Below are 24,764 nucleotides of genomic sequence, written 5' to 3'. Positions count from 1 at the left end.
TTGCTGATACCATCTTCTATATCATTAACATATATTGTAAAAAGTTGCTGTCCCAGCACGGATCCCTGCGGTACCCCACTGGTCACTGCCTGCCATTCCGATATTGCATGAAATTCTGGTCTCCTTCCTATTGGAAAGATGTTGTGAAACTTGAAAGGGTTCAGAAAAGATTTACAATTATGTTGCCAGGGTTGGAGGATTTGAGCTACAGGGAGAGGCTAAACAGGCTGGGGCTGTTTTCCCTGGAGTGTCGGAGGTTGAGGGGTGACCTTATAGAGGTTTACAAAATTATGAGGGACATGGATAGGATAAATAGGCAAAGTCTTTTCCCTGGGGTCGGGGAGTCCAGAACTAGGGGGCACAGATTTAGGGTGAGAGGGGAAAGATAGAAAAGAGACCTAAGGGGCAACATTTTCACGCAGAGGGTGGTTCATGTATGGAATGAGCTGCCAGAGGATGTGGTGGAGGCTGGTACAATTGCAACATTTAAGAGGCATTTGGATGGGTATATGAATAGGAAGGGTTTGGAGGGATATGGGCCGGGCGCTGGCAGGTGGGACTAGATTGGGTTGGGATATCTGGTCGGCATGGATGGGTTGGAACGAAGGGTCTATTTCCATGCTGTACACCTCTATGACTCTATGACTCTATAAATGGCTGGGGAAACGTTTTAGCTGAAACAGCAGCTTTGATAACTACAGGCAAGAACAACCATAGCATGGGGCAGCAATAATATCCACACCTTTGAGCTTGGGCCCTCGGTTCAGGTGTCATCTGCTCCAGAGGTGTGGAATAATATCTCTGAACAGGTTGATTAGAAAATAGCTAACATTTATCGAAAGTAAAATGATGAAGGTAATATACAAAATGTCTTGTGGTATGCTTGAAATGGATTCTGTTGAAACAGAAGCAAATGCAGCTGCTTGTATAGAGACCATCTGATCAGGAGTACCATTGAGGAATGCTGATAGATGTCTCCATACTCGTTTGTTTCAAACTTTTTTTAAAATTCATCTATGGGACATGGGTATTGATGGCTGGCCAGCATATATTGCCTGCCCTTGAGAAGGTGGTAGTGAGCTTCCTTCTTGAATCATTGCAGTCCACTTGCTTGTGTTGACATCCGGGAGGAAACTCTAGAATTTGATCCAGGGATTGCTGGAATTCCAAAATTCTATGAAGAACATACAAGAGTTAAGAATGTATGGCACTGCATTGGGATATTGTATGAATGTGTGAGGATATTCTGAGAACAGTCCAAATAGACTGGTAGAAAGCTTGGGAAACATTGCGCTGAAGAACGGGTTTCAATCATATGCACCTTCTTGAGAAACAGCTCAGCATGTTAATGCAGCCAGTAAAGTGGGAAAGCATCTTAATTTGCAAGACAATGGCACCTACCCTGTAGAGAAATTGAGTGAGTGTAAAACAATTGGGATAAAGTGAGCAAAATTGCAAACAGGAGTAAGAAAGAATTTAGATTTGAATAGACAAGGGCTTTGGGATTGGAACTCTTAGTAAGATGTATCATCAAGATTGGTACAGATGAAAGCTGGGTAGTGATGAGTCCATATATGATGTTGCTTTACAGTAATTGAGTGAATTTTTCTGCAGACAACAGAACCAAATTAAGAAACATAAATCTGAGTTCATGTTTTCCAGAGGCTATGGATGATTGAGGATATAATGAACTTTGAACCATTTATGTAAACAGATTAATTGAAAGTAAGTACAAATATAGACAATTTGAGCAGATCATCAGACTAAAGAGCAAGGCAAGAATGACAAGAAAAATTACAAAACAAGAGTGAGAAAGTAAAAATGTGCCCTGTAGAGCCTTAGCACTCCAAGGAAGTTTCTTTAAATGACTCTATCAAGCTGTAAAAACTGATTGAATTTCATCCCTATCAATAGAATGTGAATGTCGTCCCATTTGGGAAAGAGAACTTGTATGAAAGTAGTTAAAGCAGTTCGTAGGATCAGACTAAAACCTGCATCACTTCCTCCAATTTTCTGTTTTAAACTTACAGCATGGAAATAGAAGAAGTTGTAATTGTAGCCACAAGACTGAGAGAGACCGTTTATTTGACCTTCCAAGTTTAAATGAGAGAGGCAATACTTCTTAGATTGTCAGCTCTATCAAAGAATATAGCATTAGGTTTCAGCTTTATATTAAAGCTGATCTTCTAGACTTCATAATAATTGATACAAATTAACATCCTTTCTGATCATCTGTAATAAATTTGGGAGGAATATAAGCTGCACAGAAGAATTTTTAAAAAGCTATTAGTGGTAAGGAAGTGTCTGATTTGATGGGAACTTCAATAACTAAGTTAAATTTTGTGTCATTGACAAATTTAGTGATTGAAGTGAATTGAAAACAGTTGAGGCTCCACATTGATCCCTCTTGTTTACCATATCTTGAGAATCCAAATGGTTGACCCATTTATGCCTATTCTGTTTTCTGATGGCTAACCAATCTTCCAATCATGCTATAATGTCAAGCCTCTACATCATGACTTCAATCTAGTTGGGTATCAACTTATAAACTTTTCTAATACATGCTAGTGTCACAACAGAATGCATTTGTCCAGTTAGCCAGTGAGGATTAGATTGGCACTGACAATACAGGGTTTGATGTCCTATCCATGGCTGTGATGGATTGGGACCTGACTCCTTGTCTTTTGCACAATGGAGGTTGTGGTGTTGTTGCTCGGAGCTCCCTTCAGATTGTGAGCTCAAGAATTAGATAAAGTTTAGAAAGCAACGATATTCACTTACACACATTCTCCAAAGAAAAAAAATGCAATTTTAAGCATTTCTAATAAATAATATCAGAACCAATGCAGAGTGTGGGGAATATATTACATCTTTCTGTTCAAATTCCTTCAAAGATTTCATCTTTCCCTATCTCTGTACGTTACAGTCTAATGGGTCACAGCCATTCAATGTTGTTATGGCGATGAGCTAAAAACGTGCCAATATCCCACTCACTAATATCACCCCAATATCAAACCAGAGCCACAGATTGCGCCTTTTTGCAAGAAGTGAGACCCATATGATAATCCATATGCAGATCCATAATGACCCAGAGGTAACAACCACTAGGGAACCAGATCTGAGTAGGATGAGGGCCCTGAGCAGTATTCGTCACCCTCTCCTATTAACCTACCCATCTCCCACAAACCCCTGAGACCCAGTTCACAGGGACCATGGTTGCCCCTGCAGAGAGTGTGAGGGAGTGCAGCTGCTAGGGAGCGTGGGACACTTACCATTCACTGAAAGCTGAGGCTGGCCACGATGTTCCTCATAATGACCCAGCCTGAGAGGGAAGCAGCCTGCCTGCACCTACTCTGGGACAATATGGGCTGCTTACATATTGCCAGCAACCTAGTCCCAACGAAAACTAATTGGGTCACCATAGTTTTGGAAGATGGCAGTTAATTGTGATGAACTCTGTAAATATACATATTACACTTGTTACTAGCTGTTCATTGAGCAGGGGAAGCTGATGACATATCTTCAAAGATATCTTCAAATCTTCAATATATCATTTTAATTGCATGACACTGTAATCTTTTGCTATAAATTCTAGGTCTTATGATCCTGCCCCACTAGTTACCTGATGAAGGAGCAGTGCGCTGAAAGTTAGTACTTCCAAATAAACCTGTTGGACTATAACTTGGTGTTGCATGATTTTTAACTTCAAAGATAAAGTAAAATTATTACCTTTTCTGATTGAGCTTGTGATGGCAGGATTCTGAAGGTTGGTGGTGTGGAAATTCCTCATTTGAAGACACAGTTCTTGTTCATCACCATGCACTTGTCATACCGTGAGCTCTTCAGAGTTGCTCAAGTGAATCAGACCTGTTTTTGGAGTTCCCTGGTGATAACGGCGCCCTCCATGGGGCCCACCAATAACTTTATATCATGTTGACAGCTAACCCTTCCCTCAGCACCTTCCACTTTTGGTGGCTCACCCCCTGACTCCCCTGGCCATGAGTCTCCCTTGGTTTCCTCCTCAACTGTCTGTCTGCTGATCTCCAGCAATGTGCGCCCCTTTTCAGCATCAATCTCATCAATCCGTATCCCCTTATGTGCACCACACCTCACAGAATGCAGCCAATAATCACCGTTCAGAAGTTCAGGCAGGCGGATATTGCAAGCTGCTTCCTGAGACCTCAGGACACCAAACACACAATTTCATTGGCCTGAAACCTAAAGAATTCTAACAGGATTAGACAGGGTATATGAGGAAGGAAGTTCCTGCTGAAAAAGGAACCAAGAACCAAGGCTCACAATCTAAGGTCATTTAGGACTGAAATGAGGAGGATGTTCTTCACCCAGTGAGTGATGATTTTGTGAAATTCTCAGTCACAGAAAGCAATTCAGATCAAATCATTGAATGCTTTTAAGAAGAAGTTAGATATAGTTCGTAGGGCGAAAGGGATCACCGGGCCTGAGGAGGAACAGGGTACTGAGTTCAGAGATAAACCATGATCACATTGAATGGCAGTAGAGGCTTGAGGAACAAATGGCCTACTCCTGCTCCTCTTTTCTATGTTTCTATAATGATATTTAACAAGGGTATGCATTTCAACATTGCTCATATCAAATGTTGTTTTGCATCATTCCCAGACAACTGAGGAGCTACCCAATTGGAAGCAGAGCTGCTGAGTCACTGAGTCATGAGACACATCCCTGGGCAATGGGATGAGATGTCTATTGCAGTTTGAAGGCATCGCAACAGCTGTCCAGTGCGGGAGGTGCTCCGATTTCCTCCCACAGTCCAAAAATGTGCAGGTTAGGTGAATTGGCCATGCTAAATTGCCTGTAGTGTTAGGTGAAGGGGTAAATGTAGGGGAATGGGTCTGGGTGGGTTGCTCTTCGGAGGGTTGGTGTGGTCTTGTTGGGCTGAAGGGCTTGTTTTCACACTGCAAGTAATCTAATCTAATCTAAAAAAATTCATAGCTCCATCTTATCTCCTCCACTTTACCAGAACAGTTAACAGCAAAGTCTCGACAAAGAGAGAGGCCAACTTTCCAAGAACAATAGCCCACTGTGCAAAGCAGAGCCAGGCACTGCTTATTTAGCAGGAATCTGGTGATGAGGGCTGATAAAAGGCTCCTTGACCCTTGTGGTTATCAAGGTTACGAAATTGAAGTCAGAGGGAGAGCTTTAAAACAGGTGTGCTGATACGATCCTCGGATGCATGATCTTATATTCACAAGGATCCTGGGCAAGAATCAAACTTTCTGAAGCTCTGAAGAGAAAACATATAAAAATAAAAGTGTTTTGAAGACATCAGCAGCGCAACCCGGCAATAATTATCACAGATGCTAGGCCGTGAGCTCAAAGGTCAGAGCAGATCGGCTCGGCTGATAGACTGAAGCCTAGGCAATTCTCCCTCACCAGTGCTGGTCAGACCTAAGTCTCAGGAATGAGGCTGAGACAGCTTTGTTTGTAACCTGGCATGATTTTATGCTTTAATGTTAAACAAACTGATAAATAAAGAAATAGATTGCAATAACAGTGCAGGCTGTGGTCACTGTGTTTGCTGGTGTTGATCCAGAGAGGATCATGAACAACACTAGGAATGGAACACACACACACACACACACACACACACACACCCATTCCTGTAGTCACTCACTACCTATACACTGATTAGAACAAACACGTTTGTAATGTAAAACCCCTCAGGTCCAATACTGGGTGCTCTGGAGGTCACGTGCAGCCTAGGGCCTGAGGAATGCCAGCTATTGAAGCCTTACTACCTGAGAGTCCATGTGTCCGGAGAAATACTTAATTCCACCACCTGTGCAAGCAGGTTCCCTGAATCTCTGTGCAGGTGATGGTGAAATTGGGAAATGCTTCATGCTTCCGCAACAAAGCCCTGAGCAGAACTTGCTGCTAAAATATCATTAAGAGTGACCATAACGTTGTGTGCTCCCAGCAGAATTAGGTTTAATCCTATGTAACAGTGCAGATGCCTGGGACCATCTGAGCAAACACTTACAAGCTGTTCTGAAGAAGAGTTATCTGAGAATCAAAATGTTAACTCTTTCCAGAGAGAGATACAGTTCCTCCAGGACTTTCTGATGCTATTCTCAGGCTTCTCTATACTGGCACCACAACATGTCCAGACAGCTAAGACCAATAGCATATCCTTTGGGTTCTGGCTTAGAGCATGCCCTTCATCTTGGTCACACCTTTTGCATCATCTGCTCCCTATTAACTTAAGGACCCTTACACTGGTGGCGTGTCCATGCCTCTGGCCTGCGTGCATGACAGAACTGTAGCCATTTGATAATTATAGACCCCCAAACAGACACATAATGTTTGTACAAACCTTGGTACAAATGCTTGGCTGCCATGTTGTTGCCAACTATCATTTCAGCTCCACCCAGGTGTAAACCCAACTCTTTGAACTGTAATACCCAAGTGACTGGGTCAAAGTTTGATCAGTTTGGGATAAAGATCCCATTACTTCAGTTCCCTCTTATTCTTGAAGCCTTGGTGAGTAATGTTACTGAGGTCTTGTGTAGCAACATCAAGAATGATGAAAATAGGATCAGCATCTTTCATCACAACTGGTAAGGTTCCACGAAACCCTCTCCAAAGTCCAAAATATCCCGCCCTGTTTCTCTGCCAATAGAAATCCCCGGTTTGGAAACAGGGTTGAGATACCCATCCAATCCAGCTCGCTTCTGTTCTGAGCTGGAGACATGTGACTCCAGTCCAAACTGGGCAGTCTCGATGACCACATCTGCAGGACATGGGACAAGTTCCATTAGCTTGACCATTGGGCTTTGGAGCACGAGCACTGGCTGGAGGCATATCAGCGCATCCGTGAGCCTGAGTGTTCCATGGAGATTGCATTTTTAGACATGGTCACCTTGCAATGAAGTCACAGATGACCATTAGTCAGAGGAAGGGGAGGCAGGGCAGTAGTCAGCAAAGCCCCAGAGTGCATCTTGCTCATATACAGCTTTCCTCCATTGGAAAATGGTAAAAGTGACAGCTCATCTGGTGAATGCAGTCAAACCCCAGTTGCACAAGGGGGGAGCAGAAAGAGAGGGAAAACAATAATGGTAAGAGACTCAGTAGCGAGTGTTACAGACAGACATTTCTGAAGCCACAGACACGACTCCAGGTTGGTATGTTACTTCCTTCAGGCCTGGATTAAGAAAGTCACTAAATGGCTATAATCCCCCTGAAGGTGAATCGACAGAAACTTGCACCAAAGGCATAGGTAGAAAGAGGGAGGAGATCCTGCAACAAGAAATTAGGGAGATAGGTAGCAGATTAAAAAAGGGCTGTAAAGATTGCCATCTCTGGATTGCTCCTTGTGCCATGTGTTATGGACTAGGCCAGCATTCAAAACATTTTTAAGCAGGTTGCCCAGACCGTAAATTTGCGATTTGTTTTAGCGAAGTGTATAGTGGATATTCCTGGAGTAAATTGGCTGGTTCGACTGTCAAGATTTAAACAGACAAAATTTATTTACAAAACTATAGAATAAAACACAAAGAACAGAAGACCAAAGACTGGATGACTTATCCTATACAAACCCAACTTAGTGATGCTGTTCTGAAAATACTTGCAACCATCCCAAAAAAAACCCCTAAGAACAAACAGTAAAAATGAAACAAACTAGAGCTTACAGGCTTTAAATTAGAGAGAGAGACAGGGAGGGGGGAGAGAGAGAGGAAGGTCAGGAGCATGTTTCACACATCCCCTGCTGCAACAGAACTGACTAAAGCTCTGAAATGAATCAAAAAAATACTTTAATCTAAATGAAGGTTAGCTATGCAGCTAGATGGCCATTCTCCTGTGATTGTACTGTTTTTTTTTAAAGATATGAAAGCCTTTGGCCTGAAGCTCTATCTATTATGGGTAAACAAAGGACCCCAGTAAAACCTTTAGACACAGACTGGTTGGAACCTGGCCAATTAACTCCTTCTCTTAAAAAAAAGTTCAAGTGTATAGTAACCTTGTGAAAAGAACCAGTATTGTGGCACATGTGGTATGGATAATAGTAATAAGCAGAGGGAATAGTTCTATGTGTGGCTGAAGGATTACTGAAAGACAAAGGACTTTAGATTCCAGAATCATTGGGACCATTTCTGGGGAAGGTGGGACCTGTATAGGTCTGGTACATCACACCTGAACCAAAACGGGTCAACACCATTGTGGATTAGTTTGCTCATGGATCAGGACAAAAATAGATTGGGAATAAAGGTTCTAAACTGGGGTAGGTTGGATTTTAATAAAGTAAGATAGAATCTGGCCAAATTGGACTGGGAGCAGTTACTGGCAAGATAATCCATAGCAGAGCAGTGGGAGACATTCATAAAGATAATACAGAGAGGGCAGGATCAAGGTGTAGGGTGTGACCAGCAAACACAGAGAACCCTGGATGTCAAGAACTGGATCAAATATGGAACAGAAAGGATGCTTATGGTAGGTGTAAAGGTTCTAAACAGCCAATATCCTGGAAGAATATACAAAGTGTAAGGTAGGACCATATTACTGCAGATGCTGGAATCTGTACTGAAAACAACAAATGCTGGAACTCACAGCGGGTCAGGCAGCTTTAATGGGGAGAGAGCAAGCTAACATTTTGAGTCAACATGACTCTTTATCAGAAAATACATGTGGTTGCTTAAAAATGAAAATAAGAAAGCAAAGAAGGGCATGAGAAAACATTGGTGGATAACATTAATAACATTAAAGGCATGTTACACATGTATTAGGAGCAAGTGAATAACCAAGTAAAGAATAGGACCCATTAGGTACTAAAGTGGCAATCTGTGTATGGAACTAGAAGACATAACTGAATACTTTGTCTGCATTCAGTATAGAGAGGGACAATACAGGTCTAAAAATTGGGAAGAGGACTGTGATGTAATTGAACAAATTTACATAGAGAGAGAGGAGATTTGAGCAGTTTTAGCAGGTTTGTAAGTGGATAAATTCCTAGGTCCAAATGAAATCCCAGGCTGCTCTGGGAGGTGAGGGAGGGAATTGCAGGAGCTCTGACTTTAATTTTCAAATGTTGTCTGGCTACAAGAGGGTGTCAGAGGAAGATAGCTAATGTAGCATCATTATTGAGGAAAGGTGGTAAGGGATAAACAGGGTAAAACCACAGGCCAATGAGTCAAAGATTTGTGGTAGGGAAACTGATGGAAAAAGTTTGAGGGTACAGAATTAATCTCTGCTTGGACCTAGCATTTCTTTGTTAGAGGAAGATGATATCTAACATATTTGGTCTAACTTCTCAAGGAGGTGACTAAGAGTGTATATGAGGGTTGCGCAGTTGATGTAATCTACATAGACTTCAGTATGGCTTTTGACAAGGTTTCACATAGCATATTTAATCAGCTGAGTCCATGGGATCCAGGCCAATTTAGCAAATTGGATCTAAAATTGACTTAGTGGCAGGAAGCAGATGGTAATGGTCGAAGGGTGTTTTTGCGACTGAAAGACTGTGTTCAATGGTGTACCACAAGGTTTGGTGTTGGGTCCCTTGTTGTTTGTTGTGTCCGCCTTGACATAAATATAGGAGATATGATCATAAATTCATAGATTAGAGCAAAAAAGGGAGTGTGCTAAAAAGCAAGCAGGAAAGCTTTCGACTCCATGATGCTTTGAACATCTGGTCAGATAGTCTAAACAGTGACAAATGGAATTTAATCTTGAAACATGTGAAGTGATGCATTTGAGAAGACTAACAAGACAAGGTAAATGACAATAGTGAATATATGCCTGAGCTAACTAATTTGAGCGAATTGAATCCTCGTTTAAGAATTCTCAAGAAGGGTTATTTGGTCCGGGGTTAAAAAAAAGTGAGACTGCAACTTCTATTATGACTGCTCAATATTTTATTGTTCAAACTCATCCTGCACTGCATGATAGTAATGGTTACAGCACTGTAAATATGTAGAATAATGAAAATAATTAATTTTCCTGGGAATTAATTTTTGAAAAATAGATCCACCCAAATAAATGTGCAGTAACAAATCTACTTAGGAGAAAATGTTCAGATAGATTACACTTAAAAATAAGGGCAAGAAATACAAACAAATAACATTCATTTGGTTATGTTTACTGTCGAAGTCTAAAGTTTTTGCTGTCTTTTCACAGCTTAAGAGGAGATCAATTTTCAGATCTCGTTTCTCTGGCATGGGTTCAAGATCGACGATTTCATCAGATGCTTTCGTATAGCTCGCTTTGATGAAAATCTAAGAGCAAATTATTGCAGTTGCTGGAATCTGTACTGGAAACACAAAGTGCTGGGGATCACAGTGTGTCCGGAAGCATCCATGGAGAGAAAAGAAAGCTAGTATTTCGAGTCTGAGTGCTGCCTGACCCATTGCGATCTCCAGCATTTTTTGATCAAACTTTATTGTTCATCAAATTGTGTATGTGTGTGTGTGTGCGTGAGAGAGAGAGAGAGAGATTTTACAGCTTACCTCAAGATTCCTGTATCCGAGCAACCAACTGCTTTACCATTTTGTTCTTTGGAAAGATATAATTTCTGCATTTTTTAAAAAAAATACAAATATTCTTGACATTTCTATTAATTTTACACCAAAAACTTGGTATCCTTTGCTTAACAAGAACATCATGTCGAACTTTTAAATCCCTGCTGTGCTCTTCTGAGACAGAATGCTGGCCAAATGAGATAGTGCCCCACAGGAACAGTCATTTCTTTTCAGGTTTTGTAGACACATTAATAAATGCAAGAATTGTCCAAATTGTCATCAGATGATTGAAGAGAAAACTTACTATTTTCAAGACTTTGCTGACTAATCATTTAATTAATAGTTATCATATTGGAGACAGTGTTATTTCCCAATCTTATTAAAATTGTTTCCCTGGCAAATGGCTGTTTTCTGTCAAATATAAGTCACAATTAAACATGGATACTGGAGGTGTTGCAGTAAGTACAGGGGAACCATGACGGTCATGTATCGTCTTCTTTATGGGGAAGCCATGTGCAATTTAGTGCTAATCCTGCATTTAACTGGGAAGTTTTCCCCAGGAAGAAAGACCCGGGGTGGAAATCCCACTCACCAAGGACTAGGATCATAAAATCCCTACAGTATGGAAAGAGGCCATTCAACCCATCAAGTCTGAACCAATTCTCGAAAGAACATAACATCAAGTCCCAACCCCACCCCCCACCTTATCCTTGTACCGCACATTTAACATGGCTAACCCACCTAGCCTGCATATCCCTACACACTATGGGGCAATTTAGCGTAGCCAATTCACCTCACTTTTGCATCTTTGGACTTTGGGAGGAAACTGGAGCACCCAGAGGAAACACAGGCAGACACAGGGAGAACATCTAAACTCCACGCAGGCAGTCGCCTGAGGCTAGAATCGAACACTGCTCTGAGGCAGCAGTGCTAACTATGCTGTCATGTTAGAGTCATACAGCATAGAAAGAGACCCAGGTATCCTGAACTTAATTAGTCCCACTTGCCAACATTTGGCCCATATCCCTTTCAAACTTTACTATTCATGTACCTGTCCAAATGTCTTTTAAATGTTTAATTTTATCTGCCTATACGATGTCCTCTGGCTGCTCATTCCCTATACACACCACCCTCTGTGCAAAAGAATTGACCCTCAGATCCCTTTAAAATCTTTCCCCTCTCACCTTAAACCTGTGTCCTTCATGATTTTATGAACCTTCGTAAGGTCATCCCTCAGATTCCAACTCTCCAGTGAAGATTGTCCCAGCATATTTAGCCTCTCCCTATAGCTCAAACCCTCCAACCCTGGCAACATCCTTGTAATTTTTCCCTGCACCCTTTCTAGTTTAACAGCACCTTTCCAATAGCAGGAAGACAAGAACTGAACACAGTATTCTAAAAGTGGCCTCACTAATATCTTCTACAGCCGCAACATGATGTCCCAACCCCTGTACTCAATGCTCTCACCAATAAAAGCAAGCATGCCAAACGACTTCTTTACCACCCTGTCTACCAGAGATGCCACTTCCAAGGAACTATGAATCTGCACGCCAAAGTCTCTTTGTTAAACAACACTCCCCAGAGCCCTACCATTAACTGTATAAGTTTTGCCCTGGTTTGCCTTTCCAAAATGCAATAACTCACACTTATCTGAATTAAACTCCACCTACCACTTCTCGGCCAATTGGCCCATCTGATCAAGATCTCATTATATGCAATCTCGCTAAGACATGGCTAATTGCTTGAGTCTTTATGTAACAGCTTGTCTTTGTATCTTAATAGTTTATTCCAGACAGAATTATTGCTGTGCGTAACAGTTTATCTTTTGTTGGCTCTTTCAGTCCATTAAAGTTCTGAAGTCGATCACATCACCATCTACTATGGCACCAATTTGGTGTCATACCATAGCACCAATATCCTCATCTAAATCGTTGATAGAATTGACAAACAGTAGTAGGTCCAGAACCGACTTTTGCGGCACACCACTGGTCACATGCCTCCAGTTCAAATAACAACTCTCTACCACCACTCTCTGCCTCCTACAGTCAAGCCAATTTGTATCCAATTGGCTATCCCAATCTGGATTCCATGTGATCTAACCTTACCAGCGAGTCTACAATGCAGGATCTTGTTGAGGGCCTTGCTAAAGGCCTTCTGTTGGGCATCTTGAGCAGAGCCTGCAGATCTTCATTGAACAGCAGCGCCACCAGGGGTCTAGAGGCAGCATCTGGTAATGCATTTACCTAAGGTGGGGAATACCAAGGAAGACATGGAAAGGCAAGTGATAGCAAGAAGGTTATGGCAGGGTTGGGGGAGGGGCAAGGGTGGTGCAGGACTGTGGCTCCAACTCAGGATCCCTCAATCAGGTACAAGCGGTACCTCTTGGCCCCGGGAACAGGCAAGCAAAACCAACAGCTTTTGTTTTACCGGACTCTACTGTGTGAGTTCTCTTATCTGCCAATGGGTGATCGGCAGTGAAGGCAGGATGTGGCTGTTGGGTGGGCTTTCACTGTCCATTTAAGGCCCTCAATTAGAACAGGATGTTCCCCAAGGCTTCACAGCACTGTGTTAACTGGGGGCAAAGGTATGAAGGTGCCAGAAAGGATATTGTGAAGCAGTGTCAGTGTCTCCACCTCCAAGCCAAAAGGTCCCAGGTTTAACGCCTCCACACCTAACGCTGTGAAAGTGTGTCAATAACATTTCAGAATGGGTTGAGGGCTCATGTGCCACAGTGGCAGTGCCCCTAATTCTGGGTCAGAAGGCCTGGGTTTGAGTCCCATCTGCTTCGGAAATGCATCATAACAATGCCTGGACAGGTTGGTTAAAATCAACGAGGTAAAAACAATGACTGCAGATGCTGGAAACCAGATTCTGGATTAGTGGTGCTGGAAGAGCACAGCAATTCAGGTAGCATCCAAATAGCTTCGAAATCGACGTTTCGGGCAAAAGCCCTTCATCAGGAATAAAGGCAGTGAGCCTGAAGCGTGGAGAGATAAGCTAGAGGAGGGTGGGGGTGGGGAGAAAGCAGCATAGAGTACAATGGGTGAGTGGGGGAGGGGATGAAGGTGATAGGTCAAGGAGGAGAGGGTGGAGTGGATAGGTGGAAAAGAAGATAGGCAGGTAGGACAAGTCCAGGCAAGTCAAGGGGACAGTTACTGAGCTGGAAGTTTAGAACTAGGGTGAGGTGGGGGAAGGGGAAATGAGGAAACTGTTGAAGTCTACATTGATGCCCTGCGGCTGAAGTGTTCCGAGGCGGAAGATGAGGTGTTCTTCCTCCAGGCGTCTAGTGGTGAGGGAGCGGCGGTGAAGGAGGCCCACGACCTCCATGTCCTCAGCAGAGTGGGAGGGGGAGTTGAAATGTTGGGCCACGGGGCAGTTGGTTTAAAAACCTTCCTGAACATGGCCTGATCCATCCCATCATCCTTCCTCCTAACTGAACACTCCAACCCAATATCAAATCTGCCTTGAAGGGAGGACACATTAAATTCCACTTGTAATTGCAAGTGGATTTTACATGGCTCTCTTAAATTGCTTTAGTGCTTGTAATTGGAAGAGAGTTTTCTGTTTGATTACAGTCTATTAATAGGAATGGAAATAGCTTTGAGTAATTGGATGCACTAATTAACTATTCATGAGCTGTGTACTACAGTGGTCAACTTTGTTTAAAATACAAACCTCCCTTTCCTACTTTACAAACCACTATATATTTCCTTTAGCTTCATCTTTGAGTGGGTTTTATAACCAGGCCATAATTTTACTGATACTGATGAATTACTCTAAGCCTGCTTGAATTCAATCATGGTCAGGCATGTTAATGCAGCACACATTCAAACACTATCACACAAGAGCCAGTGATCCTGCTTTACAGTCAGTATCAATCAGATTCACTTAATGGAGAAGAGAAAGCTAAGTTGTTTAAGAAGATATACTTGAAGTAAATTGTTTCCCTAAGCTAACGTGACATTATTTCCTTTATATTTCCTTGATGGATGTAGGCATAACCTTCATTTGTCTTTTGTTTAAGAACTCTAAATCTCTCAAATTACTTTTTTTAGTATGAAATTAGAGATAAAGTCTACCTCGTGGCCAAGCAGGAGGTTAGTATTATTAGGAAATGCTCATTAAGTATCTTCATGAGTGTACAAATATGTCAGCAAGTTATTTCTTAACCTTTAGTTTTGTGCATCATGTATCCAATAACGTTGGATTGAATTGATTTCTAATACACTTGTATTGCTAAATATTAAAGGATATAACTTAGTGATGATTCGGTATATTCTTATACATGATTAAATTAGATTCCCTACAGTAAGGAAACAGGCCATTCAGCCCAACAAGTCCACACTGACCCTCGAAAGAGTAGCTCACCCAGATCCATTCCCCTATCCTATATTGACCCCTGACTAACACTATGGGCAATTTATCATAGCCAATTCACAATACTTAGACATCTTTGTGATGGTGGGAGGAAACCCACGCACACACGGGGAGAACGTGTAAACTCCACGCAGTTACCCAAGGCAGGAATTGAACCTGGGTCCCTGGCACTGTGAAGCAGCAGTGTTAATTACTGCAAGCCACTGTGCCACCCCTTGTTGCTTGAGTTTCAATTCAGACCCTTCAGATAAAAGTCTGACTGGATAGAATTAGAGCCTCAATTTTCATTAAAAATCAAAAGAACTGTGGATGCTGTAAATCAGAATCAAAAACAGAAGTTGCTGGAAAAGCTCAGCAGGTCTGGTGGCAGCTGTGAAGAGAAATCAGAATTAACATTTTGCATCTGGTGACCCTTCCTCATAACTGGGTTAACCTGGAGCATTAACTTCGATTTCTCTTCATTGATGCTGCCAGACCTGCTGATGTTATCCAGAACATTCTGTTTTTATTGCTGTTTTAATTGCTGAATGTAGAAACTGGACAGTGTTTGGGAGGCAAGTTAAAATAAAAAGAGGACCTCACCCTCGGTATCCCTTTAACTTTCCATTTACATCCTAACGTTTGCCTCTTCTACAGAGTATTTGAGAAAGGATGGTCACCCCAAGCTTGGTGGGTCCTCTTTGAATATTCAGATTGGTTCTTGATGATGTCCTATGTTTATAAAACACAAATATATTAGTGATTATTTCATTTTGCTAAACTTCACGCTTTGGACATAACAAACTATTAAGAGAATTAACTAACAATGAGAAGGTGCATTTACGTAGTACCTTTACCGTAATGAAAAGTCACAAGGCCCTTCACAGAAGAATGAAAGTTGACACCACGTCACATTTTTGGACCAGTATTCCCTTTAATTTTTTTTTCCCAGTGTGTGGATCTCCAGGATGCATGCGTGACATTAATTTCCAAAACTGGAAGCATGTGTTCGCATGCTGATTGGCATAGCCAGAATACTGGAAGAACCCCAGAGCAGTTGGATGGCTTGGAGGAATATTGGGCTTGGATTGATGACCGAAACTTTGGTCATGTGTTTTAAAAGTCAGGAACAAACATGCAGCCCAATTTTCCTTCCCAGGAGGACATTAGTATACAAGTTATACTTTTATAACTATCTAACTCCATCGTGATTACTCTGATTCATAACTCTGTTTCATTTCCAGCTTGTTTTGCAAGAAAGATCTACCAAAATGTTGCTGAGTATGAAACGTTTGAGTTATAAAGAAAGGCTGGATAGGTGGGACTTTTTCCGCTGGAGTGTAGGAGGTTGAGAGATGACCTTTTAGAAGTATATAAAATTATAAGGGATATAGATAGAGTGAATAGTAGTTGTATCTTCCATAGGATGGGGAATTTCAAAACTAAGGGGCATATTTTTAAGGTGAGAGGAGAGAGATGTAAAAAAGACTTGAGAGGCAACTTTTTTGCACAGAGGGTAGTTCAAGTTTGGAGTGTTCTTCCTGAGGAAAAGATGGATGGGAGTATAATTACAGCGTTTAAAAGACATTTAAGAATATGCTAGGAAAGGTTTGGACAGATATGGGCCAGGAGCAGGCAGGTGGGATTAGTTTAGTTTGGCATTATACTCAGCATAGACCGATTGGACCAAAGGGTCCGTTTCTATGCCGTACAACTCTAAGACTCTGTGGTGAGTTTTAATTTCAGGTAGATAATCAACATGAATTGAAGAAACTCAAGTAAGAACATGATGGTAGAGAAATTAATGGGGTTACAGGCTGACAACTCCCCAGGGCCTGATAATCTACATCCCAGAGAATTAAAGGAAGTGGATACTTTGTCTATCATCTTCTAAAAGATTTTAAACTCTGTAGCAGTTCCTACAGCTTGAAGGGAAGCAAATATAACTTCTTGGTTTAAAAAGGGAGGGAGAGAAAAGACACAGAGAATTCCAGACCAATTACCCTAACATCAGTGGCTGGGAAAATGCTGGAGTTTATTCTAAAAGATGTGATAACAGAATACTTGGAAACAATATCAGGATTCAACAAAGCTAGCATGGGTTTATGAAAGACTTAGCATAAATCTACTGGGGTTTTGAGGATAAAGCTAGTGTAATAGATAAGGGAGAGCCAGTGGGTGTGGAATATTTAGATTTCAAGAAAACTTTAAATGAAGTCCTTCATAACAGGCTAATGGACAAAATTAATGTACCTGAGGTTTGGGTAATATATTGGCATAGACTGAGAATTGGTTAACAGACCAGAAAAAGGAAGTGGGAATGATTTGGTCTTGTTCCAAATGACAGGCAATGTCTAGGATGGTACCACAGGGATTAGGGTTGGGGCCCGAGCTTATTATTCTGCACATAAAAACTTGGATGAAGGAACCAAATCTGATACTTCCAAGTTTGCTGATGACACAAAACTAGGCGCAATTGTGAGTTATGGGAAGGATGCAAGAAGGTGATCTGAGCAACTTAGCCTCGCACATGCAGTATAACATGATAAATGTGAAGTTATACACTTAGAGTCATAGTTATAGAGATGTACAACATGAAAACAGACCCTTCGGTCCAACTCATCCATGCTGACCAGTTATCCCAAATTAATCTTGTCCCATTTGCCAGCACCTGGCCCATATCCCCCTAATCCTTTCCTATTTATATACCCATCCAGATGTCTTTTAAATGTTGTAACTTTACCAGCCTCCACAACTTCCTCTGACAGCTCATTCCATACACTTTTTGTGTGGAGAAGTTATCCCTGAGGTCCCTTTTAAATCTTTCCCCTCTCACTCTACACCTAAGACCTCTAGTTCTGGACTCCCCTAATACAGGGAAAATACCTTGTCTATTTACACTATCTATGTCCCTCACAATTTTATAAACCTCTGTTAGGTCACTCCTCAGTCTCTAATACTCCAGGGAAAATAGCCCCAGCCTACTCAGCCTCTACCTGGAGCTCAAATCCTCCAAAGCTGGCAACATTCTTGTAAATCTTTTCTGAACCCTTTCAAGTTTCACAACATCCTTCCGATAGGAGGGAGACCAGAACTGCACACAATATTCCAAAACTAACAGGCCTAACTAATGTCCTGTATGACCTCCCAGCTCCTATACTCGATGCTCTGACCAATAAAGGCAAGCATATCAAATGGCTTCTTAGATACAGAGTGGATGTTTCCCCTGGTCGGGGAGTTTATAACCAGCAATCACAGTCTCAGGAAAGGGATTAGGCCATTTAGGACTGGGTTGAGGAAACATTTCTTTACTCAGAGGGTGGTCATCCTATGTAATTCGCGACCACAGAATGCTGTGGAGATTGTGTCACTGAGTCTATTCAAGAAAATGATTGTTTTTTTTTATATATTGAGGCCATTAAGGGGTATAATAGGGAGAAAGCAGGATTGTGGCATTGAGATAGTGGTTAGCCATGATCATATTGAATGACATAGCAGGCCCAAAGAGTTGATTGGCCTCGTGGTGTCAATGCTTGGATGTATCGCTTCAGGCAATTGAATTTCTGCATGTATCATTTCAGTATAAAGTTGCCAACTCCATATTGGGTTACTTACGCTGCATAATTGAGTTAGTGCAATGCATTCAGTCAGTCAGCTTTATCGTCAGTAAGCACAAAACCCACAATACATGTATATGTCTGTGATATCGTAGCCATGTAAGTAGTGCAGTTAATAAACATTAAGACATCTGACTCAACAAGAACTTGTCTCCCCATAGTGTGTGTTACAGAGACTGGGATATAGAAACTCACAAACTGCATTGATTACTAGCCCAGAAAAATTGCCGCTACATCACCAGTCACTATCAATTAGCTCAGGAGCGTGAGGACATTGGGATGTCTGGGAGTCTGAACCATCACTTGCAGCAATTTTAAATTGCTTCTGCTTCCTGAAGAAACCTACCATTTTCACAGGAAGAACCTCACCACTCACCAGTTATGAAATTCTAACTTTGCTTCCTGTGTCACCTGACACATCACAAGAACGATTGTTCCAAAAGGTGAGGAGATGATCTCGGGCAGGTCTAAAGCTGAGAGGACATTATTAAATGTGCAATTCTATATCACAAGGTACTGGGCACTTTTAACTGCACATCTAAAACTAAACAGCTAACAAAATAAAGTAGACATAAGACATTTACACTCCATATGCGAATCCAGTGTGCTGGAAATTGGGACTAGCATAGATTTAGAGTACTTTAGTAAGTGCAGATTTGATGGTCCAAAGGAACATTTCTGTTCTGTACAATTCTAAAATTCTATGATTAATTAATTTATTAATTCTTGTGTGCTCAACCCAAAGGCAGCTCCTTAAGGTTGTCTGCTGATGATTGATTCTGAGCTTTTTTTCTTCAACAGGGATAGTTTCCCACTCTCAGTGGCAGGGCAATGAGACAGCTCTCACATCTACCCCGGCCATCATAGAGGTCAAACCCATACTATGAGGCATTATTCCAAACTACCTGCTCATGACCTGACACAACTGGCCCCCAAACTAACACATGCCTTTAAAACATTTTTAAAATATAATGTTCTAAAAGCCATAAGCGGAAAATTAGACTTTTAAAACAATTCTCAATGCAAGTTCCAAAATTCTTCTGAAGCTCAAGTCGCAAGAATTATTTTCCCATGCACACTCTTCAGGTTTAGAAATATCGTGCCAATATCTAAGTACCAGCTTATCTGATTAGATTAGATTCCCTACAGTGTGGAGACAGGCCCTTCGGCCCAACAAATCCACACCGACCCTCTGAAGAGTAACCCACCCAGACTCATTTCCCTACATTTACCCTGACGAATGCACTTAACACGCTGGGCAATTTAGCATGGCCAGTTCACCTGTCCTGCACATCTTTGGTAATGTGGGAGAAAACCCAAGTAGACATGGAGAGAATGTGCAAATTCAACACAGGCAGTCGTCCAAGGTGGGAATCAAACCCAGGTCCCTGGCACTGTGAGACAGCAGTGCTAACTCCTGAGCCACTGCACTACCCTCTTTGCATAAAGCTAATGTTTGAAGATTCTTAGAAACTAGAGCGCAAATATGTCAGTCTTCAGATTCAAGAGGTTAGAAAAGTCACACTCACAAACCTGTAAAGCGGGTTTTACTTAACAATATATCTTTACGCATATGGATGGGGGCATGCTAGGAGAATCTGCTAAGTTTTCGACACACCATTCACCAATGTTATGATACTCATGAAATGCATTTTAATATATCCCGCAGGATACCTTGGTAACACATTATTCAAATAGCATTGACCGTGGTCTCAGAATTACTCTGTTGACATAGGATCTTGGGTCAAACTGAAGCAGGAATGTTTGAACACAGTGACACCTGATCAAATGTTGTACAGTAAAAACTCAGGGATTAGCATCAGCTGTCATTTCATTTTACAGAGTTGGTTATTTTCAATGTGTGTGCATTGTAGGATTTTACGTAACAGTCTTGAAGAGCCAGCTGAGACTGTGCTCAGCACCTAATCAGCTTCATTAACATTAAGAGCACCCTACTTCCACACTAACATTCAGCTTTGGACACTTAACAATTGTGCAACCTAAATTTCTGCTGCCTTCATGTGGAACAAAGTAACTCTACTGAAGCAGCTCCATGGAGGCTGGTATCTTGTCACCAAGTCACCCTTTATCTACACACACACAGCTAGCTCAGAGTGTGTCCCGAGAGTAAGGAGTATCCTTGAGAATCCTGTTTAATTCCTTTTTTTCTCTGGGGAGGGGCCCAAAGGCAAGTCCCAAGCAGCAGCAGTGAGGCAGGCCCCAAGCAGCAACAGGGACAGTCCTTGCACGTGTTCACACACATACAGTCACAGTCACACACTGATCCAATTTCTCCAGATAGGCAAAACACCCGAGTGGCCAGTGACAAGCACTGCCCTTCAAACCACAGGGCAATCTTTTGTTTATTTTCTTTTTTTTTCTTTTCTTTCTTCTTTCCCACACTACCGCAGAATCCTGTTTAAATCTGTCAGCCCGGACCCCCTGATTGGCCCGGGTTAACGTCCCCAACCAAGGAACTCTGACTCATGGAGATCCTCCTGGTCAACGACATTTTAATCATTCCATCTGCTTTATCAACTGAGTTTCTCCATTCTATTTACCTATAGGTTTACAAACCAAAGTCAGAAGACTACACTATTTCTAATCAACCTGCTCAGACATGTTATCTCACAGTATCAGAGGGACTTGAACCCAGACCTTCTGAGGTAGAGATATTATCACTGTGCCACAAGAATCCAAATCAAGGCCATTATGAGACAGGAAGAATACGATGACAGATTGTGTCCATATTTTCAAGGAACCAAACTCTAGGAATCCATCTCCCTGCTCTCATACTCTTTGTAGTTGATGCCTGAGGTTCTCATGTCGCACTGTCATGTCCTTCTTCCTTTCTGACCTCTGGACTAAGGGCTCCAGGGCCATACCAGACAACCAGGGTGCTTTTTCACTCTGGCCAGTTGCTCTTTTTGCAGTCTTCTTCCTTCTTTTAAAAACTTTACAAACAGCTCCACCAGCTGCTGCAGTCTAACCTGAATTTACTTTAAGAGGGGAACGCTGCTTTTCAGACATGTCATCAGCTGCCATTTGTGCGAATCACATACACACTTGCACCCCCTGCTGAGAGTGCAGTCCCTCAGCAGCAAGCTTCTCACTGGGTTACACATAATCGTCCCATGCCTCAACCCAGGAGAAAGTGAGGACTGCAGATGCTGGAGATCAGAATTGAGCGTGTGGTGCTGAAAAAGCACAGCAGGTCAGGCAACATCCGAGGAGCAGGAGAATCGGCAGAAGGGTTTAGGCCTGAACCGTCGATTCTCCTGCCCTCTGATGCTGCCTGACCATACTGCTGCTTTTCCAGCACCACACTCTCAACCCATGCCTCAACCCTGTAAACACAATTAATCCACTCAGTTCAGATCTTCACACCCAATTTAGACACAAGTATAGTGTCAACACAAAGAAATAGTGACAAAACTGGCATAGCGTCAATGTTGTATAAAAAAGATTGAAAACGGAGAGTCATTTTTTTCATTCACAGGATGAGGGCATTGCTGGCTAGACACCATTTATTGCTTATGCTTAATTACCCAGAGGGTAATTAGGAGTCAAACACATTGCTGTGGGTCTGGAGTGACATGTAGACCAGACCATTTAAGGATGGCAGTTCCTTCCCTAAAGGACATGTTATGCACCAGGCCAGACCCCCTCAGAACTATTCAAGATAACATTTAAGGAGGTGTCGGGATCCGCTGATCAAGTGTTTCAGTTTCTGCTGTAGTTCTTTAGCCAGTTTGTGTCTCTGGTAGTGGTACTATTGGTCTGAGTGGGATGTCTGGTTTGTGCACTTTGGGTAGTCCATAGAATCTGGGGGTGTTTTTGCTTTCAAGTTTCATTCTTTGTAGGTCAGACCTGATTATCTGTCCATTTTTTTTGTAGGTTCCTCAGTGTATTGTTTATCCTATTGTTGAGCTGTGGGGTGGGGTCAAACTCCCTCTTTTGGTAGGTGTTGGTATCTGCAAGTAGTTGTTGCACTTTTTGGATGTACTCTGCTCTGTCTAGGATGACTGTCGTTCTGCCTCTGTCTGCTGGTAGTATGATTATGTTCTTATCGTTTCTTAGTGATTTTAGAGCTTCCCTCTCCTTGGTGTTGAGGTTATGTGTTTGTCTTTTCCTTGTTATCAGAGGTACGATACTTTGCCCACTATTTGTTGTGTCTCTTCTGTCAGTCCATTGTTCCTGAGTGTGCATTCTAGTGCTGCTAGGAAGTCTCACCCATCTCTGGGCTCATAGCAGAAGCGGTAATGCAAAGATTAGAACAAACAGTCTTCCCGCAAATTCAACCCAAACTCTGGGTCAGATATATGGATGACACCTTTGTAATCATTAAAAACACAGAGATAGAGAACACACACCGGATCATCAATGCCACACTCACAGGAATCCTATTCACTAGAGAGGAAGAAAAGGACAACCAACTCCCATTCCTAGACGTGATGGTACAGAGAACACCGAACGGGGAATTCACCACCAAGGTTTACAGGAAAGCCACACACACAGACCAAGTTCTGAATTACGAAAGCAACCACCCCAAAACAAACAAAAGAAGTTGCATCAAGACACTGTTCAAAAGGGCCACAACACACTGCAGTACACCAGAACTGCAAAAAGAGGAAGAACACCTCTACAATGTATTCGCCAAAAACGGATACCCATGCAATTTCATCAACGGATGCCTAAGGGAAAGACAAAGGAACAAGGACATGCCGCAACCCAAAGGACTAGCCACACTACCATACATCAAGAGCATTTCCAAACTGACAGCCAAACTACTGTGACCACTAGGACCCATAACAGCACACAAACCAACAGCCACTCACAGACAACAACTCACCAGAATGAAGGACCTGATACCCAGCATGAGCAAAACCAATGTAGTGTACAAAATCCCATGCAAGGACTGCACAAAACACTACATAGGACAAACAGGAAGACAGCTAACGATCCGCATCCATGAACACCAACTAGTCACGAAACGACACGACCAGATATCCTTAGTAGCCACACACGCAGATGACAAGCAATATGAGTTCAACTGGGACAACACTACTATTATAGGACAAGCCAAACAGAGAACAGCCAGGGAATTCCTAGAGGCATGGCACTCATCCACAGATTCAATCAATAAGCATGTCGACCTGGACCCACTGCAGCGGACAGCTGGAACTGACAACCAGAAGCGGCAGAGACAAACCACTATAAATGCCGGAGGAAACATCACAGAAGCGCTTCACAGGAGGCTCCCAAGCACTGAGGATGTCACCTAGACAGGGGACAAAGCGTCTGCAACACTTAATGATACTGTTCCAAATAATTGCAACAATCACCATAAACACCCCTTGGCACAAAAGGAAAAATCAAACACAGAGTCTTACAGGACAGAGAAAGAGAGAGAGAGAGAGAGATGGTAGCATGGAACACCGTTTTCCATGGAGGCGTTTCTTGGATCAGCAGCCATAAACTGAACTGCCTGCTTTCTGTGAACTGCCAGACTGCTAAAACCAAACCAAACCCAACTAGAGAGAAGCTGAGCTAGGAGAACTGGCCGCTCCCCTTTCACTATACACGTGTTTCTTTGAAAAACTTGAAGCATTTTGCCTGAGCCAGTATCTGTTAACTATAATCAAATTGGTCCTGAAACTCATCCAAGCCAGATTTTTTGGAATTGCTGCTTTTACAACCTCTCTGAAAACAAAACCAAGGACAACGTAACCTTGTTAAGGAAGCATCATCATCACAGACATTGGTGAACCAGATGGGTTGTTTCTGACAATTGGTTTATGGTCATCAATAGATTCTTAATTCCAGATATTTATTGAAATCAAACTCCACCATTTTCCATGGCAGGATTCAAACCTGCATCCCCGGGACATTATCTGGGTCACTGAATTAACAGTCTAGTGATAATACCACTAGGACCATCAGCTCCACATAGTCTTCAGTTCAACCAAAAACATATCTGGCCACAAAGTCCCAAAATCTGTTTACATTGATAAGCATGGCATTATATAATGGAGGCAGAGGCGAGTTTGGGCCCAGTATGAGAGTTTGCGGCTGCATCAGTGAGGTGGATCCCAACTAGATTCACCGCAGTGACGGAGTCAAGTTTGGACTGGTGTGGTATCCTTTGGCATCAGTGGCATCTGTGTTGGCTGGGTCCGGTGAGGACTCACAATGGCAAACTTGGCAGTGGAGGCAAGATTTGGGCAAAGAATGGTGACTTTTGTTCTAGTGTCGCGACAAAGGGTTTTGTGCCTGGCCACTAGGCCCATGAACCATGATG

Source organism: Chiloscyllium punctatum, chromosome 2, assembly GCF_047496795.1.
Source record: "Chiloscyllium punctatum isolate Juve2018m chromosome 2, sChiPun1.3, whole genome shotgun sequence".
Classification (NCBI taxonomy): domain Eukaryota; kingdom Metazoa; phylum Chordata; class Chondrichthyes; order Orectolobiformes; family Hemiscylliidae; genus Chiloscyllium; species Chiloscyllium punctatum.
The sequence above is the reverse complement of the archived record's forward strand: the minus strand, read 5'-3'. Positions refer to the sequence as shown.